This window comes from Macaca nemestrina, chromosome 5, assembly GCF_043159975.1.
Source record: "Macaca nemestrina isolate mMacNem1 chromosome 5, mMacNem.hap1, whole genome shotgun sequence".
NCBI classification, from domain to species: domain Eukaryota; kingdom Metazoa; phylum Chordata; class Mammalia; order Primates; family Cercopithecidae; genus Macaca; species Macaca nemestrina.
Genome location: NC_092129.1, coordinates 100,157,574 through 100,175,475, shown reverse-complemented (window position 1 = coordinate 100,175,475; position 17,902 = coordinate 100,157,574).

Below are 17,902 nucleotides of genomic sequence, written 5' to 3'. Positions count from 1 at the left end.
ATGGTATCTCACTGTGGTTATTATTAATATTAATTTTTTCTATCCATGAGCATGCAATATTTTTCCATTTCCTTGTGTTGTCTCTGATTTCTTTCAGCAGTATTTTGTAATTATTGTTGCAGCAGTCGTTCACTTTGTTGGTAAGCTGCATTTCTAGATATTTTATTCTTTTTGCGGCTATTTTAAATAGTATTGTGTGATTGATTTATCTGATAGCACGAACATCTTTGTGTATACAGATGCCACTGATTTTTGTACATATATTTTATATCGTGAAACTTTGCTAAAGTTATGCCTTGGGCAGAGGCTATGGGGTTTTCCAGGTATGTAGTATTTGAAAAGAGATAATTTTACTTCCTCTCTTTTTATTTTTATTTGGATGCCTTTTATTTCTTTCTCTTGCCTGATTGCTGTGGCTAGGACTTCTAATACTATGTTAAATAGGAGCGGTGTGCATGTGCATCCTTGTCTTGTTCTGGTTCTCAAGGGGAATGCTTCCAGATTTTGTACATTCTGTATGATGTTGCCTGTGGGTTTGTCATAGAAGGCTCTTTTTAATTTAAATTATGTATCTTTAATGCCTAGTTTGTTGAAGGTTTTTGGCATGAAGAGATTTTGAATTTTATCAAAAGACGATCATGTGTTTTTTGGGTTTATTTCCGCTTATGTGATTCCTGGTTAACTGTATTTCTAGATATTTTATTCTTTTTGTGGCTATTGTGAATAGGATTGTGCTATTGATTTAGCTCTTAGCTTGGACATCTGTTTGTATATAAATGCCACTGATTTTTGTAAATGTATTTGGTATGCTGAAACTTTGTTAAAGTTATGATATGTAGAATAACATTTATTGATTTGTGTATATTGAACCAACCTTGCATCATAGGCATAAATCCCATTTGATCATATTGGATTAGTTTTTATTATTTGCTGCTGGATTTGATTTGATCATATTTTGTTCAGGATTTGTGTATCTAAGTTCATCAGGGATATTGGCATGAAGTTTTCTTTTCTGTGTCTCTACCAGGTTTTTCATCAGAATGATGCTGCCTCATAGAATGAGTTAGGGAGGAGTCCTTTCTCCTCAATTCTTTGGAATAGTTTCAGTAGGATTAGAACCAACTCTTCCGAGCATATGTGGCAGTATTTAGCTGTGAATCTTTGTGGTCCAAGTTTTTTTCTGGTTGGTAGGCTTTTTATTACTGATTCAATTTTGGAACTCATTATTGGTTGATTCAAGAATTCATTTTCTTCCTTTTCCAGTCCTGGGAAGTTCTCTGATTCTAGGAATTTATCAGTTTCATCTAGGTTTTCTAGTTTGTGTGCACAGATGTGTTCATAATAGTCTTTGAAGGACTTTTGTAGCTCTGTGGCATCAGTGGTAATGTCTCCTTTGTCATTTTAAATTATTATTTGAATCTTTTAAAAAACTTTTTCTTTATTAGGCCAGCTAGTAGTCTATCAATCTTATTTGTTCTTTCCAATAACCAGCTTTTGGTTAGTTTATCTTTTGTATGGATTTTCGTGTCTCAATTTCATTCATTTCAACTTTGACTTTGGTTATTTCTTTTTCTCTGTGAGCTTTGCAATTTGTTTCCTTTTGTTTTTCTAGTACTTCTGGGCATGATGTTAGGTTTTTAACTTGAGATTGTTTTGTTTTTTTTTTTTCTTTTTTTAAAACCCACATCCTGCTAGTTTTTTTTTTTTTTTTTTTTTTTTTTTTTTTGAGGTGGAGTCTCACTCTCTCACCCAGGCTGGAGTGCAGTAGCACAATCTCGGCTCACTGCAACCTCCGCCTCCCAGGTTCATGCCATTCTCCTGCCTCAGCCTCCCGAGTACATGGGACTACAGGTGCCTGCCACCACGCCTGGCTAATTTTTTTTAAAATGTATTTTTAGTAGAGATGGGGTTTCACTGTGTTAGCCAGGATGGTCTCAATCTCCTGACCTTGTGATCTGCCTGCCTTGGCCTCCCAGAGTGCTGGGATTATAGGTGTGAGCCACTGCGACCTGCTCTTTTGTTTTTCTAGTTCTTCTGGGCATGACATTAGGTTTTTAACTTGATATTCTTTTTCTTTTCTTTTTTTAAAACCCACATCCTGCCAACTTTCTACCTTTTTGATGTAGATATTTACTATTATAAACTTTCCTCTTAATACTGCTTTAGCTGTGTCTCAGAGATTTTAGTATATTGTATCTTTGTTTTCATTAATTTCAAGAAATTTCTTGATTTCTTCCTTAATTTCATTTTTATCTAAAAGTCGTTCAGGAGCAGATTATTTGATTTCCATGTGTTTGCATTGTTTAAGATATTACTTGGTATTAATTTCTTTTCTTTTTTTTTCCACTGTGGTCCAAGAGTATGGTTGGTATGATTCTGGTCTTTAAAATTTGTTGAGAATTCCTTTATGGCCAAACATATGATCAATCTTAGAGTATGTACCATGTCCCTTCCCTTCCCTTCTCTCCCCTCCCCTCCCCTTCCCTCCCCTCCTCTTCTCTTCCCTTCCCTTGATCTGCGTGCCTGATTTTATACCAGTGCTGTGTTGTTTTGGTAACTATAGCCTCATGGTATAGTTTGAAGTCAGGTAATGTGATGCCTCCAGATTTAGTCTTGTATTCACTCTTGGTTTGGATATGCAGGCTCTTTTTTGATTCCATATAAATTTTAGGATTACTTCTTCTAGTTCTGTGAAGAATTATGGTGGTATTTTGATGAGAATTGCACTGAATTTATAGGTTTATTTTAGTATCATGGTCATTTTTACAATATTGACTCCACTCATCTACGAGCATAGGATGTGTTTCCATTTGTGTCATCTATAAGTTCTTTCAGTAGTGTTTTGTAGTTTTCCTTGCACAGATATTTTACCTCTTTGGTTAGGTATATTCTAAGTATTTTCTTTTATTTTTGCAGCTGTTGTAAAATGAGTGGAGTTCTTGATTTGATTCTCAGCTTAGTCGCTATTGGTGTATAGCAGTGCTACTGATTTGTGTAACTTAATTTTGTATCCTGAACCTTTGCTGAATTTATTTATCAGATCTAAAAGCTTTTTGGTGAGTCTTCAGTGTTTTTTAGATATACAATCCTATCATTAGCAAACAGTGACAGTTTACTTCCTCCTTACCAATTTAAATGCCTTTCATTTCTTTCTCTTGTCTAATTGCTGTGGCTAGGACTTCCAATACTGTTTCTTCTATGCTGATTTTGCTGAGGGTTTTAATCATAAAGGGATGCTGGATTTTGTCAAATGTTTTTCCTGTGTCTATTGAGATGATCATGTCATTTTAATTTTTAATTCTGCATGTGTGGTGTATCATATTTATTGACTTGCATATGTTAAACCATCCCTGCATTCCTGGTATAAAACCTACTTGATTGTGGTGGATTATTGTTTTGATATGCTATTGGATTCAGTTACCTAGTATTTTGTTGAGGATTTTTGCATCTGTGTTCATCAAAGATATTGGTCTGCAGGATTTTGTTGTTGTTATTGTTGTTATGCCTTTTCCTGGTTTTAGTATAAGAATAATACTGGCTTTATAGAATGATTTAGGAGAATTCCCTCTCTTTCTCTATTTTTTAGAATAGTGTTAAAAGGATTAGTACCACTTCTTTAAATGCTTGATAGAATTCAGCTGCAAATTCATCTGGTCTTGGACTTTTTTTGTTGGCAATTCTTTTATTACCATTTTAATCTTCCTGCGAGTCATTGGTCTATTCATAGTTCCTATTTCTTCCTGTTTAATGTAGGAGGGTTGTATATTTTCAGGAATTTATCCATCTTTTCTAGGTTTTCTAATTTGTGCACATACAGGTTTTCATCGTAGGCTTGAATGATCTTTTGTATTTCTGTGGTATCGGTTGTAATATCTCCCATTTCATTTCTAATTGAGATTATTTGGATCTTCTATCATCTTTTCTTGGATCATGGTCTATCAATTTTGTTTATCTTTTCAAATAACTAGCTTTTTGTTTCATTTATCTTTTGTGTTTTTTTGTTTCAATTTCATTTAGTTCTGCTCTGATCTTTGTTACTTCTTTCCTTCTGCTGGGTTTGGGGTTGGTTTGTTCTTGTTTCTGTAGTTCCTTCAGGTGTGACATTAGATTGTTTTTTAGTGCTTTTTTAGACTTTTTGATCTAAGTATTTAGTGCTATAAACTTTCTTTTTAGCACTGCTTTTGACATATACCAGAGGTTTTGATAGGCTGTCTCACTATTATTATTCAGTTCAAGGAATTTTTAAATTTCTATCTTGAGTTCAATTTTGACCCAATGATTATTCAGGAGTAGGTTATTTAATTTTAATGTATTTGCATGGTTTTAAGGTTCCCTTTTGGAGTTGATTTCCAATTTTATTCCACTCTGGTCTGACAGAGTACTTGATATAATTTTGATTTTCTTAAATTTGTTGAGACTTGTTTTATGGCCTTTCATATGGTCTGTCTTGGAGAATGTGTTCCATGTGCTGATGAAGAGAATGCATATTCTGCAGTTGTTGGGTAGAATGTTCTGTAAATATCTGTTAACTCCATTTGTTCTCTGGTATAGTTTAAGTCCATTGTTTCTTTGTTGCATTTCTGTCCTGAAAACCTTTGTAGTGCTGTCAGTGAAGTATTGAAGTCTCTCACTATTATTATGTTGTCCTCTATCTCATTTCTTAGGTCTAATAGTAATTGTTTTATAAATTTGAGATCTCCAGTGTTAGGTGCATATATATTTAGGTTTGTGATATCTTCCAGTTGGACAAGGCCTTTTATAATTATATAATGTAGTACTTTGTCTTTTTGTAACTGCTGTTTCTTTAAAGTCTGTTTCATCTGAGACAAGAATATCTATTCTGGCTCAATTTTGGTGTCCATTTGTATGAAATATCTTTTTTCACCCCTTTATTTTAAGCTTATGTGAGTGCTTGTGTGTTAGGTGAGTTTCTTAAAGACAGCAGATACTTGGTTGGTGAATTTTTATTCACTCTTCCATTCTGTACCTTTTAAGTGGAGCATTTAGGCCATTTACATTAAATATTAACATTGAGATGTGAGGTACTATTCTGTTCACCATGTTAGTTCTTGCCTGAATGCGTTTCTTTCTTTTTATTTTTTTTATTGTGTTACTATTTTATAACCCCTGTGGGATTTATATTTTTTGGAGGTTCTATTTTACTGTATTTCAAGATTTTGTTTTAAGATTTAGAACTCCTTTTAGCAGTTTAGCGAGCTTGGTAGTAGTAAATACTCTTAGGATTTGTTTGTCTGAAAAAGACTATCTTTTCTTCACTTATAAAGCTCAGTTTCACTGGATACAAGATTCTTGGATGATAATTGTTTAAGAAGGCTAAATAGGACCCCACTCTCTTCTACCTTGTAGGGTTTCTGCTCAGAAATCTGCTGTTAATCTGATAGTTTTTTTTCATAGATTACCTGATGTTTTTTCCTTACAGCTCCTAAAGTTCTTTCCTTCATCTTGATTTTAGATAACCTGATGACTAGGTGTCTAAGTGATGATCTTTTGAAATGAATTCCTAGGTATTCTTTAAGCCTTTTCTATTTGGCTGTCTAGATCTCTAGCAAAATCAGAGAAGTTTTACTTGATTATTCTCTCAAATAAGTTTCCTAAATATTTAGATTTCTCATCTTCCCTGGTAACACCAAATATTCTTAAGTTTCGTTATTTAATATATCTCAAACTTCTTGTAGGCATTTATTTTTTCTTTTTCTTAGTTGAATTGGGTTCATTTGAAAGCCTTGTCTTTGGGGGGCATGGCCTAGATGGGCCGACTAGAAGCAGCAGCAATTGGAGGCTCCCATCAAAAAGAACCATAATTAGCATGTGAATCCTTCACTGGCAACCAAGGTATCCAGGTTCTCTCATCAGAACTAACTAGACAGATGGCATAATCTGTGGAGAGGAAGGAAGAGCTGTGTGGTGCGGTGGCCCACTTGAGAGCCACACAGGGCATGAAAGCTCCCACCCCCCAGCCAAAGGAGGCAGAACTTCAGCCAGAGGCTCAGGGACAGAATCTGGATTTCCCTGGGCCTAAGCCTCCGGGGGAGAGTTAGCTGGGAGTCTCTGTGGACCAGCAAACTTAGCATTTCCTCCTGGTAATTCTGAGGAATCTGGGCAGCCCAGATGAGTTGGTTTCCTCCCAGCAAAGCACACCCCCTCCAACAAGGGAAAAAGTGCTTCATTAAACAGGTCCGGTTCCCCATGCCAGTTAACTGGGTGAGACATTCCTACAGGGGTTGTCAGACACCTGATACAGGAGCAATCCTACTGGAATCAGGTAGGTGCCCTCGAGTTTAGAGATCCCAGAAGGAGCAGGCAACCACCTTTTCTGTTCTAAAGCCTCCCTGAGTGACATCTCTAGTTGTGGAAGTGAACCAGATGAATAGGACCTGACGTGAACCCCCAGCAAACTGCAGCACCTCTACAGAAGAGGGACCTGACCATTGAAAGAAAAGCAAACAAACAGAAAGCAACAACAACAGCGTCATCAACAACAAAAAAGTTCCCACAAAAACCCCATCCAAGGGTCAGCAGCCTCAAAGAAAGAAATTAGACAAACTCACAAAGATGAGAAAGAATCAATGAAAGAAACGCTGAAAACCCAGAAGGCCAGAGTACTTCTTCTCCTCCAAATGATTGCAACGCCTCTCCAGCAAAGGCACACTGGATGTAGGATTAGATGGACAAATTGACAGAAGTGGACTTCAGAAGATCAGAAATAAAAAACTACACTGAGCTAAATGAGCATGTTCTAACCTAATGCAAAGAAGCTAAGAACTTTGATAAAAGATTAGAGCTGCTAAATAGAATAACAGGTTTAGAGAAGAACATAAATGACTTGATGGAACTGAAAAACACGGCACAAGAACTTCATGAAGCATACACATATATTACTGGCCAAATCGATTAAGCAGAAGAAAGGATATAGAAGACCACCTTGCTGAAATCAGGCATGCAGGCAAGATTGAAAAAAGGATGAAAAGAAATGAACAAAGCCTCCAAGAAACAAGGGACTTTGTAAAAAGACTGAACCTCCAATTGATTGGTGTACCTGAAGGAGATGGGGAGAATGGAAACAAGCTGGAAAACACACTTCAGGATATTTTCTAGGAGAACTTCCTCCACCTAGCAAAAGAGGCCAACATGCAAATTCAGGAAATACAGAGAACACCAGTATAATACTCTATAAAAAGATTAACCCTAAGGCACATAATCATCAGATTCTCCAAGGTTGAAATGAAGGAAAAAATGTTAAGGACAGCCAGAGAAAAAGGCCAGGTCACCCTCAAAGGGAAGCCCATCAGACTAACAGCAGATCTCTCAGCAGAACCCCTACGAGCCAGAAGAAATTGGGGGCCAATATTCAACATTCTTAAAGAAAATGATTCTCAAACTAGAATTTCATATCCAACCAAACTAAGCTTCATAAGCCAAGGAGGAATAAAATCCTTTCCAGCAAGCAAATGCTGAGGGATTGTGTCACCACCAGACCTGCCTTACAGAAGCTCCTGAAGGAAGCACTAAATATGGAAAGGAAAAACTGGTACGAGCTACACAAAAACACAACAAAAGATAAATGAAGCTATGAAGAAACTGCATCAACTAGTGTACAAAATAACCAGATAGCATCATGGTGACAGGATCAAATTTACATATAGCAATACTAACCTTAAATGTAAATGGGCTAAATGCCCCATTTAAAAAGACAGACTAGCAATTGAATAAAGAGTTAAGACCCTTCAGTGTGCTGTATTCAGGAGACCCATCTCATTTGCAAAGACACACATAGGCTAAAAGTAAAGGGATGGAGGAAATTTACCAAGCTCCTAGTGTCTGGAAAAACAGACTTTAATAAAGATCAAAAAAGACAAGGGCATTATATAATGGTAAAGGTAATAATTCAATAAAAAATAATTCAATAAAAAAGCTCACTATTCAATACAATAGTGCCAATACACCAATACAATAGTGCCCAGATTCATAAAACAAATTCTTAGAGACGTACAAAGAGACTTAGACTCCCATACAATAATAGTGGGAGACTTTAACACCCCATTGTCACTATTATATCAATGAGACAGAAAATTAACAAGGATATTCAGGACTTGAACTTAGCTTTGGATCAAGTGGACCTAAGAGACATCTACAGAACTCTCCACCCCAAACCAACAGAGTATACATTCTTCTCAGTGCCATATGGCACTTAATCTAAAATCAACCACATAATTGAAAGTAAAACACTCCTCACAAATGAAAAAGAACTGAAATCAAAACAAACAGTCTCTCAGACCACAGTGGAATTAAATTAGAACTCAGGACTAAGAAACTCACTCAAAACCACACAATTACATGGAAATTGAACAGCTGCTCCTGAATGACTCTTGGCTAAATAATGAAATTAAGGCAGAAATAAATAAGTTCTTTGAAACCAATGAGAACAAAGAGACAACATAACAAAATCTCTGCGACATAGATAAAGTAGTGTTAAGACAGAAATTTATATCACCAAATACCCACATCAGAAAGCTAGAAAGATATCAGGTTGACTCTCTAACATAACAATTAGAAGAGCTAGAGAGGCAAGAGCAAACTAATCCAAAAGCTAGCAGAAGACAAGAAATAAGTAAGATTGGAGCAGAATAGAAGGAGATAGAGACACGAAAAACCCTCTAAAAAACTCAATAAATCCAGGAGCTGTTTGTTTTTGAAAAAATTAACAAAATAGACAACTAACTAGAATAATAAAGAAGAAAAGAAAGAAGAATCAAGTAGATGCAATAAAAAATGATAAAGGGGATATGACCACGGACTCCACAGAAATACAGACTACCATCAGAGAATACTATAAACACCTCTACGCAAATAACCTAGAAAATCTAGAAGAAATGGATAAATTCCTGGACACATACAGCCTCCTAAGGCTGAAGTAGGAAGAATTTGAATCCCTGACTAGACCAGTAACAAGTTCTGAAGTTGAGGCAGCAATTAGTAGCCTATCAACGAAAAGAAAAAAAAAAAAAAAAAAAGAAAGAAAAAAAAAGCCCAGGACCAGATAGATTCACTATTGAATTCTACCAGAGGTACAAAGAGGAGCTGGTATGATTCCTTCTGAAACTATTCCGAACAATTGAAAAGGAGGGACTCCTCTATAACTCATTTTATGAAGCCAGCACCATCTTGATACACAAAATGGGCAAAGACACAACCATAAAAGAAAACTTCAGGCTAATATATGTGACGAACATTGATGGGAAAATCTTTGAAAAAATACTGTCAAACCAAATCCAGTAGCACATCAAAATCTTATCCACCACGATCAAGTTGGCTGTAACCCTGGGATTCAAGGCTGGTTCAACATATGCAAATCAGTAAGTGTAATCCATCACATAAGCAGCACCAAACACAAAAACCACATGGTCATCAAAATAGATGCAGAAAAGACCTTTCCTGTGATTTAACATCCCTTCATGTTAAAATCTCTCAATAAACTAGGAATTGATGGAACATATCTCAAAATAATAAGTTATTGATGACAAACCCATAGCTAATATCATACTGAATGGGCAAAAACTGGAAGCATTATCTTTGAAAACAGGCACAAGACAAGGATGCCCTCTCTCACCACTCCTATTCAACATAGTATTGGAAGTTCTGGCCAGGGAAGTCAGGCAAGAGAAAGAAATAAAGTGTATTCAAATAGGAAGAGAGAAGTGAAATTCTTTCTTTTTGCAGATGACATGATTTTGTATTTAGGAAACACCATCCTCTCAGCCCAAAAACTCCTTAAGCTGATAAGCAATTTCAGCAAAGTCTCAGGATACAAAATCAATATGCAAAAATCACAAGCATTCCTTTACACCAATAATAGATAAGCAGAGAATGAAATCATGATTGAACTTCCATTTACAATCACTACAAAGAGAATAAAACACCTAGGAATAGAGCTAACTAGTGATGTAAAGGATTTTTTCAGGGAGAACTACAAACCACTGCTCAAGGAAGTAAGAGAGGACACAAACAAATGGAAAAACATTCCATCCTCATGGACAGGAAGAAATAATATCATGAAAATGGCCATACTGCCCAAAGTAATTTACAGATTCAGTACTATTCCCATTAAACTTCTCTTGAAATTCCCCACAGAATTAGAAAAAACTAATTTAAATTTCATATGGATTCAAAGAAGACCCCGTATAACCAAGACAATCCTAAGCAAAAAGAACAAAACTGGAAGCATCACACTACCTGACTTCACACTTATACTACAAGGCTACAGTAACCAAAACAGCATGATACTGGTACCAAAACAGATATATAGACCAATGTAAGAAAACAGAGGCCTCAGAAATAACACCATATATCTACAACCATCTGATCTTTGACAAACCTGACAAAAACAAGCAATGAGGACAGAATCTCCTATTTGATAAATGGTGCTGGGAAAACTGGCTAGCCATATGCAGAAAACTGAAACTGGACCCCTTCCTTACAACTTATAAAAAATTAACTCAAAATGGATTAAAGACTTAAATTTAAAACCCCAAACTATAAAACCCTGAAAGAAAACCTAGGCAATACCATTCAGAACATAGACAAGGGCAAAGAATTTATGATGAAAACACCAAAAATAATTGCAAGAAAAGCCAAAATTGACAAATGGGATCTAATTAAACTAAAGAGATTCTGCACAGCCAAAGAAACTATCATCAGAGTGAACAGACAACCTACAGAAGGAGAGAAAACTTTTGCAATCTACCCATCTGAAAACTTTAATATCCAGAATTTAGAAGGAACTTAAATTTACAAGAGAAAAACAGCCTCATCAAAAAGTGAGCAAAGGATATGAATAGACACTTCTCAAAAGAAGACATTTATGACTGGGTGTGGTGGCTCGCACTGGTAATCCCAACACTATGGGAGGCTGAGGCGGGCAGACCACCTCAGGTTGGGAGTTCAAGACCAGTCTGGCCAAGGTGGTGGAAACCCCATTTCTACTAAAAATACAAAATTAGCCGGACGTGGTGGCACCTGCCTGTAGTCCCAGCTACTCAGAAGGCTGAGGCAGGAAACTCACTTGAACCCAGGAAGTAGAGGTTGTGGTGAGCTGAGATCATGCCATTGCACTCCAGCCTGGGCAACAAGAGCAAGACTCCATCTTAAACAAAACAAAACAAAACAAAACAAACAAAAACAACAACAACAAAAAAGACATTTACATGGACAGAAAAACAACAATAAAAAAGGCATTTACATGGCCAACATATGAAAAAACTCAACATCACTGATTTTTAGAGAAATACAAATCAAAACCACAATGAAATACCATCTCATGTAGTTAGAATGGTGATTATTAAAAAGTCAAGAAACAATAGATGATGGTGAGGCTGTGGAGGAACAGGAACACTTTTACACTGTTGGTAGGAATGGAAATTATTTCAACCATTGTGGAAGACAGTATGGTGATCCTCAAGGATCTAGAACCAGAAATACAATTTGACCCAGCAATCCCATTACTGGGTATATACCCAGAGGACTATAAATCATTCTATAAAGACACATGCACATGTATGTTTACTGCAGCATTATTTATAATAGCAAAGACATGGAACCAACCCAAATTCCCATCAATGATAGACTGGATAAAGGAAATGTGGTACATTTACACCATGGAATACTGCACAGCCATAAAAAGGAACGAAACCATGTCATTTGCAGGGACATGGATGAAGCTGGAAGTTATCCTCGCCAAACTAACAGGAATGGAAAACCAAACACTGCATGTTCTCACCCATAAGTGGGAGTTAAACAATGAGAGCACATGGGCACAGGAAGGGAAACAACACACACCAGGGCCTGTTGGTTGTGGGGGAGGGGTGAGGTGAGGAACTTAGAGGACAGGTCAATAGGTGGAGCAAACCACCTGGCACATGTATACCTATGTAACAAACCTGCACATTCTGTACATGTATCCCAGAACTTAAAGTAAAATAAAAATTAAAAAGAGGCCAGGCATGGTGGCTCATGAATGTAATCCCAGCACTTTGGGAGGCCGAGGCAGGATGATCACGAGGTCAGGAGATCAAGACCATCCTGGCTAACACAGTGAAACCCCATCTCTACTAAAAATACAAAAAATTAGCTGGGCATGGTAGCAGGTGCCTGGAGTCCCAGCTACTAGGGAGGCTGAGGGAGGAGAATGGTGTGAACCTGGGAGGTGGAGCTTGTAGTGAGTCGAGATCACGCCACTGCACTCCAGCCTGGGCGACAGAGCGAGACTCCGTCTCAAAAACAGAACAAAACAAAACAGAACAAAAATTAAAAAGAAAAGAAAGCCTTGTCTTTGGGTTCTGAGTTTCTTTCTTCTAGTTGTTTAATTCTATTGTTGAAACTTTCCTGTGTTTTTTGCATTCCTCTGTGTCTTTTATTTCTAGAAGTTATGGTTATTTCTTATTGATGCTATTTCTCTGAAGATTTTTTCACCATAATCTGTATTTTTAGAAAATTTCCTTAAGTTGGACTTCACCTTTCTCCTGTGCCTCCTTGAGTAGCTTAATACTTGACCTTCTGAATTTTCTTTTAGCAATTCAAAGATTTCTTCTTGGTTTGGATTCATTGCTGATGAGCTAGTGTGATGTTTTAGGGGTGTTAAAGATCTTTGCTCTGTCATATTGCCAGAATTATTTTTTCTGGATTCTTCTCATTTGGGTAGAATACATCTAAAAAGATCTGGTTCTCAAGGGCTGCTGTTTAGATTATTTTGTCCCATTGGGTGATCCCTTGATGTAGTGCTTTCCCTTTCCCTAGAGATGGAGCTTCCTAAGAGCCAGACTACAGTGGTTGTTATTGCTTTTCTGGGTCTAGACACACAATGGAGCTACCAGGCTCCAGGCTGGTGCTAGGAAATGTCTGCAGAGTCCTGTGATGTGATCTATCTTTAGGTCTTCCAACCATAGATACCAGCACCTGTTCTGGTGGAGGTGGCAGGAGAGTGAAGTGGGCTCTGTGCAAGTCCTTGGTTGTAGTTTTGTGTAGAGTGCTGGTTTTCTCAAATGTTGGTTATGCTAGCAGTGAAGTTGTCACATGGACAGACTCAGGTTCCCTGCTCTGGGAAATTTGCGCTAAGTTGAAATTACTAAAAGTTTAGGGAAGTTTCCTTTACTCTATGGCTCCTTCCCAATTTTGCTGGCTGCCTTCCCCAAGGACCTCTGTGAGATACAGCCAGAGATGGCTTCCCTGGGCTTGAGCTGGTTACTGTGAGTGCCTACAGGGCTCTTCCTGCTGCTTTTTTTTTGTTTTATAATTTACTAAGCTCCTTATATTCATTTCAGCTCTAAATAAAGTTAAGTCCTTCTCCTGTGATTTGGATTTTCAGATTCCCCAGTAGAGTTGTGTGTTCAGAGGTAGACTTTTCTCCCCTCTCACACTTTGGGAATCAGTTTTTCAGTTTTCTTGTGAAGTTTGCAGCAGCAGCCTACTTCTTTCAAAAGGTCTGTGAATTCTTTTTTTTTTTTTTTTTTTTTTTTTTTTTGTGGTATGTTCCTGTGGTGGTTCTTGGAGCAAAAGTTCACAAAGTAAGTCTCCACACACTGTCTGTCCATCCAACTGGGAACTGCACTTTAGTCCTGTCTCTTATCCACCATTTTCTTCAAGTTATCTCCATTTAAAATTTTTAAACATGCATTTAAGCTATACAAATTATAGTATTAGACACTGCTATAACACACTATATTGTGAGATATAGTTTTTTCTTAAAATTATAGTATTAGACACTGCTATAACACACTATATTGTGAGAATATAGTTATTTATTTTCTTAAAAATATATGAGTTCATGTGCAGTTGTGTATCATGTATATATTACATAATGGCAAAGTCTGGACTTTAGTGTATTCATCACTTGAATAGTGTACCTTGTACTCAGTATGTAATATTTTGTTCTACACTACTTTCCACATTTTCACCTATTGTATTTCACTCTAATGCCTATTATTCCACTCTGTATGTCCATGGGTAGCAGTTATTTAGCCTCCACTAATAAGTGAGAACATGTGGCTTTTGACTTTCTGTTCTTGAGTCATTTCACTTAGAATAGCCTCTAGTTCCATCCATGTTGCTGCAAAAGCATTGATTTCTTTCTGATTTTTTATGGCTGAGTATATTCTGTATGTGTGTGTACACATCCTCACCAACATCTGTTATTTTTAGACATTTTAATAATAGTAATTATGACTGGTATAAGATAGTATCTCACTGTGGTTTTATTTTGCATTTCTATGATAATTCATGGTATTGAGCATTGTTTTCATATGTTTGTTGGCTGCTTTTGTCTTCTTTTGAAAAATGTTTGTTCATGTATTTTACCCACTTTTTAATGAGGTTATTTGTTTTTTTCTTATTGAGTTCCTTGTAGACTCTACATATTAGTTTTTTGTCAGATGCATTGTTTGCAGATATTTTTCCCATTCCGTAGGTTGTCTTTACTCTGTTGATTATTTCTTTTACTGTTCAGAAGCTTTTTAGTTTAACTACATCCCATTTGGGATTTTGTTTGTTTGTTTGTTTCATTTCATTTTGAATGGTTAAATATGATTTTTTTTTTTTTTGCCTTGGCCAAAATCCAGAAACATTTTTTCAAGGTTTTCTTCTAGGATTTTATAGTTTTGAGGTCTTACATTTGAATTTCTAATTCATCTTGCATTAGTTTTTGCATATGGTAAGAGACAGGGGTCTAGTTTTATTCTTCTGCATATGACAATCCAATTTTCCCAGAACCATTTATTGAATAGGTTGTCGTTCTTCCAGTTTATATTGTTGTCAATTTTGTCACAGATAAATTGGTTGTAAGTACATGGCTTTGTTTCTGGGTCATTTATTCTGTCTCATTGGTTTTTATGTACATATTTATACCAATGCCATGCTGCTTTGGCTATTACAGGCTTGTAGTATAATTTGAATTCAGATAAGTGATGGCTCCAGTTTTGTTCTTTTTGCTTAGAATTGCTTTGGTTATTCACATACATACTTGGTTTTATATAAATTCTATCACTGTTTTTTCTAATTCTGTGAAAAATCCCATTGGTAATTTGATAATTGCATTGAATTTATAGATTGGTTTGTGTAGTACCCTTATTTTAAAAATATTGGTTCTTTTGATCTATTGCATGGGACTGTTTTTTCCATGTGTTTGTGTCATCTATGATTGCTTTCATCAGTATTTTGTAGTACTTCTCGTGGAGATCTTTCACCACCTTGGTTACATGTATTCCTAGATTTTTTTATAACCATTAGAAGTGAGACTGAGTTGTTGATTTGGTTCTCATTTTGATTTTTATTGCTGTATGAAAATACTACTTCTGATTTTCTCATGTTGATTTTGTTTCTTGAAATTTCACCAAAATTATTTATCAAATCTAGGAGTCTTTTGGAAAAAATCAGTGGAGTTTTCTAGGTATATGATTATATCATCTATGAATAGAGAAAATTTAACTTTCTCTTTTCCAATTTGAATGCATTTTTTTTTCTTTCTATTGCCTGATTGCTTATCTAGCACTTTTAATACTATGTTGAAGAGAAGTGGTGAGAGTGAGCATTCTTGTTTTGTTTCAGTTCCTATGGTAATGCTTTCTACTTTTCCCTGTTTAGTATGATATTGGCTATGAGTTTGTCATATATGGCTATTCTTTTTTTTTTTTTTTTTGAGACGGAGTCTTGCTCTGTGCCCCAGGCTGGAGTGCAGTGGCGCGATCTCGGCTCACTGCAAGCTCCGCCCCCCCGGGTTCACGCCATTCTCCTGCCTCAGCCTCCCGAGTAGCTGGGACTACAGGCACCTGCCACCTCGCCCGGCTAATTTTCTTGTATTTTTAGTAGAGACGGGGTTTCACCGTGTTAGCCAGGATGGTCTCGATCTCCTGACCTCGTGATCCGCCCGTCTCGGCCTCCCAAAGTGCTAGGATTACAGGCTTGAGCCACCGCGCCCGGCCATATATGGCTATTCTTGTTTTTAAAAATGTTCCTTCTATGTCTAATTTGTTGCATGTTTTAATCATAAAGGAATAATGAAGTTTATCACAAGACTTTTCTGCATCTATTGAAATGCTCATTTTTTTAAATTATGAGGTGAGTTACATTTATCAATTTGCATATGTTGAACCATCCCTGCATGCCTTGGATAAAACCCACTTGATTGTGGTATATCTTTTTGATATGCTGCTGATTTTTTTTTGCTAGTATTTTGTTGAGGATTCTTGCATTTATATTCCTCAGTGATATTGGCCTGTAGTATTCTTTTTTATTGTTTCATTGCTGGTCTTTGGTATCAGGGTGATGCTGGCTTCATAGAACAAGTTAGGAAGAATTAGATTCCTTTATTTTTGGAACAGTCTCAATAGAATTGGTATCAGTCCTTCCTTGTACATCTGGTAGAATTTCACTGTCAATCTGTCTGGATTTGAACTTTCTTTGGAGATAGACTTTTTTTTATTACTGATTCAATCTTACTAGTCACCATTGATCTGTTCAAGATTTCTATTTCTTTCTTTTTTGGTCTTGGGAGGTGTATATTTACAAGAATTTATTTTCTGTGGGTTTTCTAATTTATGTGCATGGAGATCCTTATAGGACTTGCTGGTGATCTTTTGTATTTCTGTGATATCAGTTGTAATGTCACACTTATTATTTCTGATCATGCTTATTTGAATCTTTTCTCTTTTTGTTGTTTAATCTAGCTAGTGGTCTATCAATTTTTTTTTTTATCTTTTCAGAAACCAACTTTTTACTTCATTGATCCTTTTATTGTTTCTTTGGTCTCAATTTCTTTTATTTCTGTTCTGATCTTTGCTATTTCTTTTCTTCTGGTGGCCTGGGGTGTGGTTTGTTGTTTTTCTTGTTCCTTGAGGAGCAACATAAGGTTGTTAATTTATAATCTTTGTATATTTTTGATGTACACTTTTAATGCTGTAAACTTCCCTTTAGCATTGCTTTTGTTGTATCCCAGAAGTTTTTGTATTTAGTGTCTCTATTTTCATTTGTTTCCAAATTTTTTTAAATTTAAGCTTTTATTTCATTATTGACCCAATGATCATTCAGGAGCAGGTTGTTTAATTTCCATTTATTTGTATAGGTTTAAGGGTTCCTCTTGGTATTGATGTCTAGTTGTATTGCACTGTGGTCTGAGAAGGCACTTGATATGAGTTTGATTTTTAAAAAATTTATTGAGACTTGCTTGGTGGCCTAGCATATGGTCTTTTTTTGAGAATATTCTATGTGTAGAAGAGAAGAGAATGTATGCTCTGCCATCGTTGAATAAATGTTCTGTTAATGTCTGTTGGGGCCATTTGGTTTAGAGTTTAATTTAAATTCAGAATTTTTTTGTTGATTTCCTGCTTTGATGATCTGTCTCATACTGTCAGTGTGGTGTATTGTTTTGTTGTCTAACTTTTTTCTTAGGTCGAATCATATTTGTTTTATGAATCTGAGTGCTCCAGTGTTGGGTACATATATATTTAGAAATTTTAAACATGGTTGACTTAAAGTATGTTTCATCTGATGTAAGTATAACTATTCCCACTTGATTTTGATTTTCATTTGAGTGGAAAAATCTTTTTCCACCTTTTAACTTTGTTTTTACCACTTGGGTGGGTTTCTTGTATAAATCACATTCTTGGATTTTGTTTTTTAATCCATTCCTTCAGTCTATATCTTTTAAGTGGGGCAGTTAGTTCATTTATGTTCAAGATTAGTATTGATATGTTGGTTCATTTCTTGTCATAATGCTAATTATGACCTAGCTGCATTACAGTCTTGATTATGTAATTACTTTATAAGACTTGTAAGTTTTATATTTTCATGTATTTTTATGATGATGAATATTGCCTTTTTGATTTCATGTTTAGCTCTC